This window comes from Bufo bufo, chromosome 3, assembly GCF_905171765.1.
Source record: "Bufo bufo chromosome 3, aBufBuf1.1, whole genome shotgun sequence".
Classification (NCBI taxonomy): domain Eukaryota; kingdom Metazoa; phylum Chordata; class Amphibia; order Anura; family Bufonidae; genus Bufo; species Bufo bufo.
In genome coordinates this window covers 368,609,026-368,619,328 of record NC_053391.1, presented here as the reverse complement: position 1 = coordinate 368,619,328, position 10,303 = coordinate 368,609,026, and the positions used below count along the sequence as shown (strand labels likewise).

Sequence of the window (10,303 nt, the reverse complement as noted above, 5' to 3'; positions counted from 1 at the left end):
TTAAGTCTGGAATGACCTCTTACTCCAGACTATAGGCCAGTAAAACCGTGATGCCTCTGCCTACGATAAGGATTGGCTGCAGCCACAGTATTGGTGTATCCATTTAAATAATTGTATACGGGTATTAAGGCCCTATATCATTAACTAGACTAAGACTAGATGTAATCAAGAAGCTGTAGTGAGATATTTCTGAACATATCAAATTAACCAAACCAGTTTGTTGCCATCATCTAGTAACCAGTTCCTAGATATAGAATATGATATAGTTGTGCACACCTTATCTGGAATAATACAACTTTCGCATGTAAAATATGTTAATATTTAATTGACTAATGACAATATATACAGGGAGTGCAGAATTATTAGGCAAGTTGTATTTTTGAGGATTAATTTTATTATTGAACAACAACCATGTTCTCAATGAACCCAAAAAACTCATTAATATCAAAGCTGAATATTTTTGGAAGTAGTTTTTAGTTTGTTTTTAGTTTTAGCTATTTTAGGGGGATATCTGTGTGTGCAGGTGACTATTACTGTGCATAATTATTAGGCAACTTAACAAAAAACAAATATATAGCCATTTCAATTATTTATTTTTACCAGTGAAACCAATATAACATCTCAACATTCACAAATATACATTTCTGACATTCAAAAACAAAACTAAAACAAATCAGTGACCAATATAGCCACCTTTCTTTGCAAGGACATTCAAAAGCCTGCCATCCATGGATTCTGTCAGTGTTTTGATCTGTTCACCATCAACATTGCGTGCAGCAGCAACCACAGCCTCCCAGACACTGTTCAGAGAGGTGTACTGTTTTCCCTCCTTGTAAATCTCACATTTGATGATGGACCACAGGTTCTCAATGGGGTTCAGATCAGGTGAACAAGGAGGCCATGTCATTAGATTTTCTTCTTTTATACCCTTTCTTGCCAGCCACGCTGTGGAGTACTTGGACGCGTGTGATGGAGCATTGTCCTGCATGAAAATCATGTTTTTCTTGAAGGATGCAGACTTCTTCCTGTGCCACTGCTTGAAGAAGGTCTCTTCCAGAAACTGGCAGTAGGACTGGGAGTTGAGCTTGACTCCATCCTCAACCCGAAAAGGCCCCACAAGCTCATCTTTGATGATACCAGCCCAAACCAGTACTCCACCTCCACCTTGCTGGTGTCTGAGTCGGACTGGAGCTCTCTGCCCTTTACCAATCCAGCCACGGGCCCATCCATCTGGCCCATCAAGACTCACTCTCATTTCATCAGTCCATAAAACCTTAGAAAAATCAGTCTTGAGATATTTCTTGGCCCAGTCTTGACGTTTCAGCTTGTGTGTCTTGTTCAGTGGTGGTCGTCTTTCAGCCTTTCTTACCTTGGCCATGTCTCTGAGTATTGCACACCTTGTGCTTTTGGGCACTCCAGTGATGTTGCAGCTCTGAAATATGGCCAAACTGTTGGCAAGTGGCATCTTGGCAGCTGCACGCTTGACTTTTCTTATTTCATGGGCAGTTATTTTGCGCCTTGGTTTTTCCACACACTTCTTGCGACCCTGTTGACTATTTTGAATGAAACGCTTGATTGTTCGATGATCACGCTTCAGAAGCTTTGCAATTTTAAGAGTGCTGCATCCCTCTGCAAGATATCTCATTATTTTTGACTTTTCTGAGCCTGTCAAGTCCTTCTTTTGACCCATTTTGCCAAAGGAAAGGAAGTTGCCTAATAATTATGCACACCTAATATAGGGTGTTGATGTCATTAGACCACACCCCTTCTCATTACAGAGATGCACATCACCTAATATGCTTAATTGGTAGTAGGCTTTCGAGCCTATACAGCTTGGAGTAAGACAACATGCATAAAGAGGATGATGTGGTCAAAATACTCATTTGCCTAATAATTCTGCACTTCCTGTAATATATATATATATATATATATATATATATATATATATATATATATATAATCTTAAAACAATCGAGGGCAGAACCAAAGACAAGTACACTAATGTCTCAATTAATCCCCATATATTGGGTACCTCTAACTGTACAGAGGCAACAACAACAACACAGGGAATATTGGGTAAAATACCCAGAGGCAGGTATTAGTAAGCCAATTGGTGCTTCAAATAGTCCCTGCGTAGCCATTATTCTCTGGTCACCTAGATGATATGTTGTTGTATTCGATCAATATGTGGATCGTATGGGGATTATAACATACAGGTATGATCAATTCTATTCATCTATGTGATATTACAACCAATTAAAATCTATCTAAAAATGTCCACAGTGGGACCATATAATTCTCAATTCATATAGTGGATCCTAAAAAAGGGGAAAAAAAATAAAATAAAAATCATATAGTGAATTCACAAATATATATACCGTGAACCGCGGGTACACCTTTAAAATTGGATGAGTAGGTTAAATCCACCTGTAAGAAAACATATATATCCACATGTATATCCACGTTCAATTATGTAATATTTCCACTTGTATATGGAGAGTTCCACCTGTAGGATAAGAAGGGGAATAAAAGAAAAGAGAGGTTCCACCTCTATATGTTGAGAGTTTTATGCTGAAGGATTTCTGTATATGGATCCTTTATCCTCAACAGGGTCACAATAACAGGAGTATATAAAAAAGGTGTATAAAAAGTTTACACTAAAGGGTTAATCCACTAGAGCCGTATGTAGCTATTGCACTGGATAGTTTCCGGCAGTTCCTACCATGCAACAAGGTGTCACCACAATATTAAAACAAATGTCTTTGACTGGGATACATCGGTAGCTATTGCAGTAAGTGGCTTCAGGTAGTTCCAATCATACAACAGAGTATTACCACAGTGTTCAAGCAGATATCTTTATCTGGGGTATATCGCTACTGGTTGCGATTTTCAGCAATTCCTGTAATTGCAAATCAAGCTGGACGGCAATGTCCGTACTTACAGTTTGAGGTTTTCAACCAGGATACAGCTTTGGCAGTATCGTAGTGCGGCCGAGGTTAGCATTTATACTACGTGTCTGCTGCTGATAATGCTTGTGATCCTGATATTCAAAGCAGTGGATTTGTGTTGTCTGTATCTGCGGCGTCCCACGTGCCTGCAGCGTTGACGGTGAGCTGACTTCCTGGCGTCTCCTTCTGATCTGAAGTGGTTACCGGAGTTGCAGGGTCCTGGTGCTCATAGTATTAGATACTGCTTGAATGGTATAGTTAGAGCGCTTCTAACAGAAGATTTCAAAAGTGATGAATAGCGTCTTGGGGTCCTCACCATACGTGTTTCAGAGATCTGTCTCCTTCCTCAGTGGCTAGAAGACCTCCAAGTGTAGCGGACCTTATATAGTCATTATTCAATTGATGCGCTCGGTTTGCTGGAGGACGGACCTGGTACTCTGGCGTAGATACATCGACGATGTGATCTTTATATGGAGAAATGACATGACTACTCTTGAGACCTTCTTGGAAGACATTAACAATAATGCTTTTAACCTAGAATTCTCTGCCACCACTAGTCAAACATCAGTAGTGTTTTTGGACATAGAAATTCTAGCGGATAATAGGAATTTAATCTGCAAAACCTATCAGAAAGAAGTCTCTAAAAATAACTATATACTATTTGACAGTTGTCACTTGCCACAATGGCTGTTAAACATTCCACAGGGCCAATTTAGGCGTATTAGAAGAAACTGTACCTATATGGAAACTTTTGAAACAGAAGCGCAAAAGATGAAAGATCAGTTTCAAAAGAAGAAATATCCACCATCACTATTAGACAAATCAGTAGACAAAATACGCCAGTTAGATCGTCAGACTTTCTTCGAAGACAAAAATGATGAATTGATAGCCAACATTGAGAATAGTACCATCAGATTAATTTTACCTTTCAACCCTCAATATAAAAAAATAAAATCCATTATCCAAAAACACTGGCACTTCATTCAGGTTGATAAAGCGATAGGACCGTTAATGCCCAATACGCCAAATATCGTATTTACCAAAGCCCCCAATTTAAATTTACTGATAGCTCCAACAGTCAAAATGAAAAGTATTACAGACAGAAAGATACCAACCATAAGTGGTTGGATGGGCCTTTCAGGATTTCACCGATGTGGGAGATGCAGAGGATGTCGCCTTACCAAATTTTCAAAAACCACCCATTCTGTTATGTCCTCTACTAATGGCCATACACACAAAATTAGAGATTTTATAACATGCAACCCAAGTAGTGTGATATACATGTTCCAATGTACATGCAAAATGCAATACGTGGGAGGGACCAAGAGGCCTCTTAAGAAGCCTATAGCTGAACATATGAATAACATCAAAAAGGGTTATGATAATCACACTATCAAAACATTATAAAACGACCCACAATCAAGATCCAACGGGGTCTGTATTTGCTGCACTGGAGAAGGTTCCTGTACATTGGAGAGGAGGCAACCATATTCTTAGGATGTCCAGATTAGAATCCAGAAGAATATATGAGTTTGGTACCCTCCTCCCCATGGGATTGAATGCTGACCTTGAGATTTTTGGTTTCATATAAGATTAGTTATGATGTGGTGCACTCCTTGTCGATGTGAAATAGCAGTCAGGCTGTTTTATATCAGCACTGCTATCTCCCCTCTACATCTAGCGCCCACATCCAAAACTTCTATCAAACCCATACAGCATACTAGAAGACATTACGCAGTAGAATTATAGTTTTTCCATCATATGTCCCCTATACATGGGAACATTTATGAAGGATATGCATACATGGGAACATCTATGAAGGATATACATTTATATATAGAACTATCCAGGTATATATACTCATCTCCTGAAAAAAAAGATCATATACTATTTGGAAAAGATGTATGTAAAAAACGCAAAGTGTCCATACCACACTAATACTAATGAAGATGGATTAGAAATAGATTCCATGTCAGTTTTTCCAGCAAACCGAGCACATCAATTGAATAATGACTATATAAAGGTCCGCTACACTTTGGGGCAGTGCTCCAGACAAAAAAAAAAATTTAGGAGCCAAATTACATTTTTTAGTCGCCATTAGTAGAGGACATAACAGAATGGGTGGTTTTTGAAAATTTGGTAAGGCGACATCCTATGCATCTCCCACATCGGTGAAATCCTGAAAGGCCCATCCAACCACTTATGGTTGGTATCTTTCTGTCTCTAATACTTTTCATTTTGACTGTTGGAGCTATCAGTAAAATTTAAATTGGGGGCTTTGGTAAATACGATATTTGGCGTATTGGGCATTAATGGTCCTATCGCTTTATCAACCTGAATGAAGTGCCAGTGTTTTTGGATAATGGATTTTATTTTTTTATATTGAGGGTTGAAAGGTAAAATTAATCTGATGGTACTATTCTCAATGTTGGCTATCAATTCATCATTTTTGTCTTCGAAGAAAGTCTGACGATCTAACTGGCGTATTTTGTCTACTGATTTGTCTAATAGTGATGGTGGATATTTCTTCTTTTGAAACTGATCTTTCATCTTTTGCGCTTCTGTTTCAAAAGTTTCCATATAGGTACAGTTTCTTCTAATACGCCTAAATTGGCCCTGTGGAATGTTTAACAGCCATTGTGGCAAGTGACAACTGTCAAATAGTATATAGTTATTTTTAGAGACTTCTTTCTGATAGGTTTTGCAGATTAAATTCCTATTATCCACTAGAATTTCTATGTCCAAAAACACTACTGATGTTTGACTAGTGGTGGCAGAGAATTCTAGGTTAAAAGCATTATTGTTAATGTCTTCCAAGAAGGTCTCAAGAGTAGTCATGTCATTTCTCCATATAAAGATCACATCGTCGATGTATCTACGCCAGAGTACCAGGTCCGTCCTCCAGCAAACCGAGCGCATCAATTGAATAATGACTATATAAGGTCCGCTACACTTGGAGGTCTTCTAGCCACTGAGGAAGGAGACAGATCTCTGAAACACGTATGGTGAGGACCCCAAGACGCTATTCATCACTTTTGAAATCTTCTGTTAGAAGCGCTCTAACTATACCATTCAAGCAGTATCTAATACTATGAGCACCAGGACCCTGCAACTCCGGTAACCACTTCAGATCAGAAGGAGACGCCAGGAAGTCAGCTCACCGTCAACGCTGCAGGCACGTGGGACGCCGCAGATACAGACAACACAAATCCACTGCTTTGAATATCAGGATCACAAGCATTATCAGCAGCAGACACGTAGTATAAATGCTAACCTCGGCCGCACTACGATACTGCCAAAGCTGTATCCTGGTTGAAAACCTCAAACTGTAAGTACGGACATTGCCGTCCAGCTTGATTTGCAATTACAGGAATTGCTGAAAATCGCAACCAGTAGCGATATACCCCAGATAAAGATATCTGCTTGAACACTGTGGTAATACTCTGTTGTATGATTGGAACTACCTGAAGCCACTTACTGCAATAGCTACCGATGTATCCCAGTCAAAGACATTTGTTTTAATATTGTGGTGACACCTTGTTGCATGGTAGGAACTGCCGGAAACTATCCAGTGCAATAGCTACATACGGCTCTAGTTGATTAACCCTTTAGTGTAAACTTTTTATACACCTTTTTTATATACTCCTGTTAATGTCACCCTGTTGAGGATAAAGGATCCATATACAGAAATCCTTCAGCATAAAACTCTCAACATATAGAGGTGGAACCTCTCTTTTCTTTTATTCCCCTTCTTATCCTACAGGTGGAACTCTCCATATACAAGTGGAAATATTACATAATTGAACGTGGATATACATGTGGATATATATGTTTTCTTACAGGTGGATTTAACCTACTCATCCAATTTTAAAGGTGTACCCGCGGTTCACGGTATATATATTTGTGAATTCACTATATGATTTTTATTTATTTTTTTCCCCTTTTTTAGGATCCACTATATGAATTGAGAATTATATGGTCCCACTGTGGACATTTTTAGATAGATTTTAATTGGTTGTAATATCACATAGATGAATAGAATTGATCATACCTGTATGTTATAATCCCCATACGATCCACATATTGATCGAATACAACAACATATCCTCTAGGTGACCAGAGAATAACGGCTACGCGGGGACTATTTGAAGCACCAATTGGCTTACTAATACCTGCCTCTGGGTATTTTACCCAATATTCCCTGTGTTGTTGTTGCCTCTGTACAGTTAGAGGTACCCAATATATGGGGATTAATTGAGACATTAGTGTACTTGTCTTTGGTTCTGCCCTCGATTGTTTTAAGATTATATATATATATTGTCATTAGTCAATTAAATATTAATCAACATATTTTACATGCGAAAGTTGTATTATTCCAGATGAGGTGTGCACAACTATATCATATTCTATATTGACTCCCTTATATAGACTGGGTGTGTCTATATCAGTTGTAGCACCCAATCCATACACAACAGTGTGGTGAGCCACCACAAACCACCAATAATAATCAGTTCCTAGATATACCAAGAGTCTCATCATCTTGGAGATCTTTGCCTTAGGGCTAGCCATTCAGAGACTTCTCCAGGGGAGGAAAAGAAGACTGCTCTGTCGCCATCCACCACTCTGAGTTTAGCAGGATAGCCCATGGAGTATGGGATATTGGCCTCTCTCAGGCACCACTTGACATCCATGAAAGTGGCACGTTGTTTCTGCAATTCCATGGAAAAATCCGGGAAGATAGAGACCCTGGCATTGTCATATTTAATTTCTTGCCGTCTTCTTGCCAAGGCTAGTATCCTGTTCCCATCTTTGCAGTTGAGAAACCTTGCAAGCATGGGACGAGGTGGAGACCCAGGTGGAGGGGGTTTTGCTGGTACTCTGTGGGCTCTTTCTACCGCAAATGCTGAGGAGAAATCTGCATCCGGATAAAGTTATTTTATCCATTTTTCTATAAACTCGCCTGGTGCACGACCTTCAGCTCTTTCAGGCAGACTGAGGATTCTGATATAGTTTCTGATATAGTCCATTTTCTAGGTCATCTGCTTTCTGCTTCCAAAGCTCCGTCTTAGTGTTAAGATCAGATATGGATCTTGGAACAGTGGCAGTAGCATCCTCTATGCGTGATATACGCTCTTCAGTGTGTTGTACTCTCTCTCTCAAGTTATGCAGGTCTTGGCGTAGCAATCCCAGATCAATCTTGACATCATCTAATTTCCCTGTGAGAGACGTCCTACAGGCGGTGATGGCTTCCAGGACTTGGGCGGTTAGGCTGTTCTGGGTCTTTCTCAGAGGAGGTTATAGGGGGTCAGTAATTCGGATACTGTACTTGCCCTGGTGTGCACGTTCCGCTGCGGTAGTGGTGACAGCGCACCTTCCTCTGGTTGTCTAGCAAATTCACACCGTTTTTCAGCTGCGCTTTGTGTTTTTTGTGGCCCCATTGTTATATCAGGATGATATCCAGTATGCAATAGGAAAAACAAATTCCAGGGCTCTAGGAGATGCAGTGTATTTTGTACAGTAAATCTGCTGGCAAGTTCAGGGTATGTTCCCTGGAGTTGTCTTGTGCTGCTATGTGCCAGATAATGATCTGGTTATATTGTCAGGCTGTGTATAATCACTTCTTTAGCTATTTTATATCTGTGAGACTATGACCGTGTGGCATAGCATAGTACAAGGGTTGCTGCGTTCTCTGTTGAGCCAAGAGCCCGCATTTGTCTGTGCTCCTTCTCCCCTCTCGGCACTGCGGACACGCTGTCAAGATGGCCGACTGGCGGGAAACCGAGTGGCCTGTGTATGTGGCCGGGCCCCGCTCTTACACCTCAGATATCGTGCCTGCTGTCTCCCGATCTTCTCCCCCTGTTCGTCACCGGGTCCGGGGTGTCCAGGTGTACCGCAGGTCCACTGCCTTGATCTCCCACATAGTGTGCAGGTCCTAGCTCCTGGCTTTCAGAGTGGCACCCTCTGTGTGTTCTGCCGGGTAAGTCTGCACAGTATTGGAGTCTGTAAGCTGCAGGGCTCAGTCTGGAGTCTGGTCCAACTTTAAATGGCTATGTATTAGCCAGGATTTATCCGGATCTGTTCTGCCAGCCTTTTATTTATATGCCAATTACCTTCGTAAGGGGCTGTCCCTCCGGCCGTTGGAGCCCAGCCGCGCCCCTTATCTTGGAGCCCAGCACCGCCCCGCTGTTAATTATTCACTCCTCTCCTTGACTTTTTTTTTTTTCACAGTGCGCGCTGCTTCACCTTCATCCTCCGCCTGTCAGGTGAGCTCGCGCCACTCCACTCTTCCTTTCCGGGTCGAGCAAAGTGCGCAGAAAGCTGGCACATGCGTGATTCCCCTGGATGAGGCTGCTGCCAGGACACCGCACGGGCCCAGACTTGTGCATCAATGGCGCATGCACGATATTACGGTGCTCTGCGAAAAAAAAAAAAGCTGAGGAAAGGAGTGAACAATTAACAGTGGGGGGGGCGGCGCTGGGCTCCAAGATAAGGGGCGCAGCTAGGCTCCAACGGCTTGGGCTCCTTACGAAGGTATTTAGCATAAAAATAAAAGCGATTTTTATTAAAAATGAAAAGACAGGTGGGGTAAGACTAGTATATTTTTATTTAGATAAAGTAGACTGATATGATGATATGAAAAGCTCTATAGCTAAAATCTGACTGACAGTCCCTTTAATATTGTTGCACATTTGGATTTGCAACTAAAAATCACTCATGAATCTTAGGGACAGGTTCAATATAAATAAATCTCGTAAAACGCAATTTTCCTTTGGACACTTACCTTTAATGAGTGTTTGGTGTCCAGAGAGGCTTATTAAGCAGATTTTGAACCCTGGCAAAATAATGCAGTACACAGGACTACGCAGCTGCCGCCCCCAGAAGCATGGGTAGTCTTAGAGATCTTGTGTTCTGATGGGGCCTGAAAAATATTACATATATATTAGAAAGAGCTGCTGTGCCAAATATCACAAGATTTGTTGTATTTTTTATACTGAATAATTTACTCTCAAATCAAAAAAATAAAATAAAAAATACATTAGTTTTACCATTGTATAGCAAAATATACAAAAGTACACACTTTTCTTTCATAACATTTTAAAAAAATACTGTAGGTATTCATTTTAGCTATATTCAGTATAGCTTTTTTGTTTGTAAAACATAGAAATGCACGCATATTTTTTTCCTTTGTAAAGAAGCTTAAAGAGGACCTTTCACCACTCCTGACATGTCAGTTTTTATAGCTTCATGTATTCCCCATGTAATAACAGTTCTGGACCAACTATTCTAATGACTCTATGATGTGCCATTCCTCTGTTATTTCTACTAGAAGTTATGAATAAATTGCTATTAGCCTT

General features: G+C 40.4%; 1 protein-coding gene across 1 annotated transcript in view; it reads right to left on the bottom strand.

The window, feature by feature from the left end:
* The window catches only part of ZBTB8B (zinc finger and BTB domain containing 8B), a 43,511-nt gene that overhangs the window by 21,616 nt on the left and 11,592 nt on the right, over positions 1-10,303 (bottom strand). Inside the window, exon 2 of the mRNA XM_040424577.1 lies at positions 9,732-9,867. The gene's annotated coding sequence lies outside the window, so the exon portion shown is untranslated. The remainder of the gene's footprint in view (positions 1-9,731; positions 9,868-10,303) is intronic.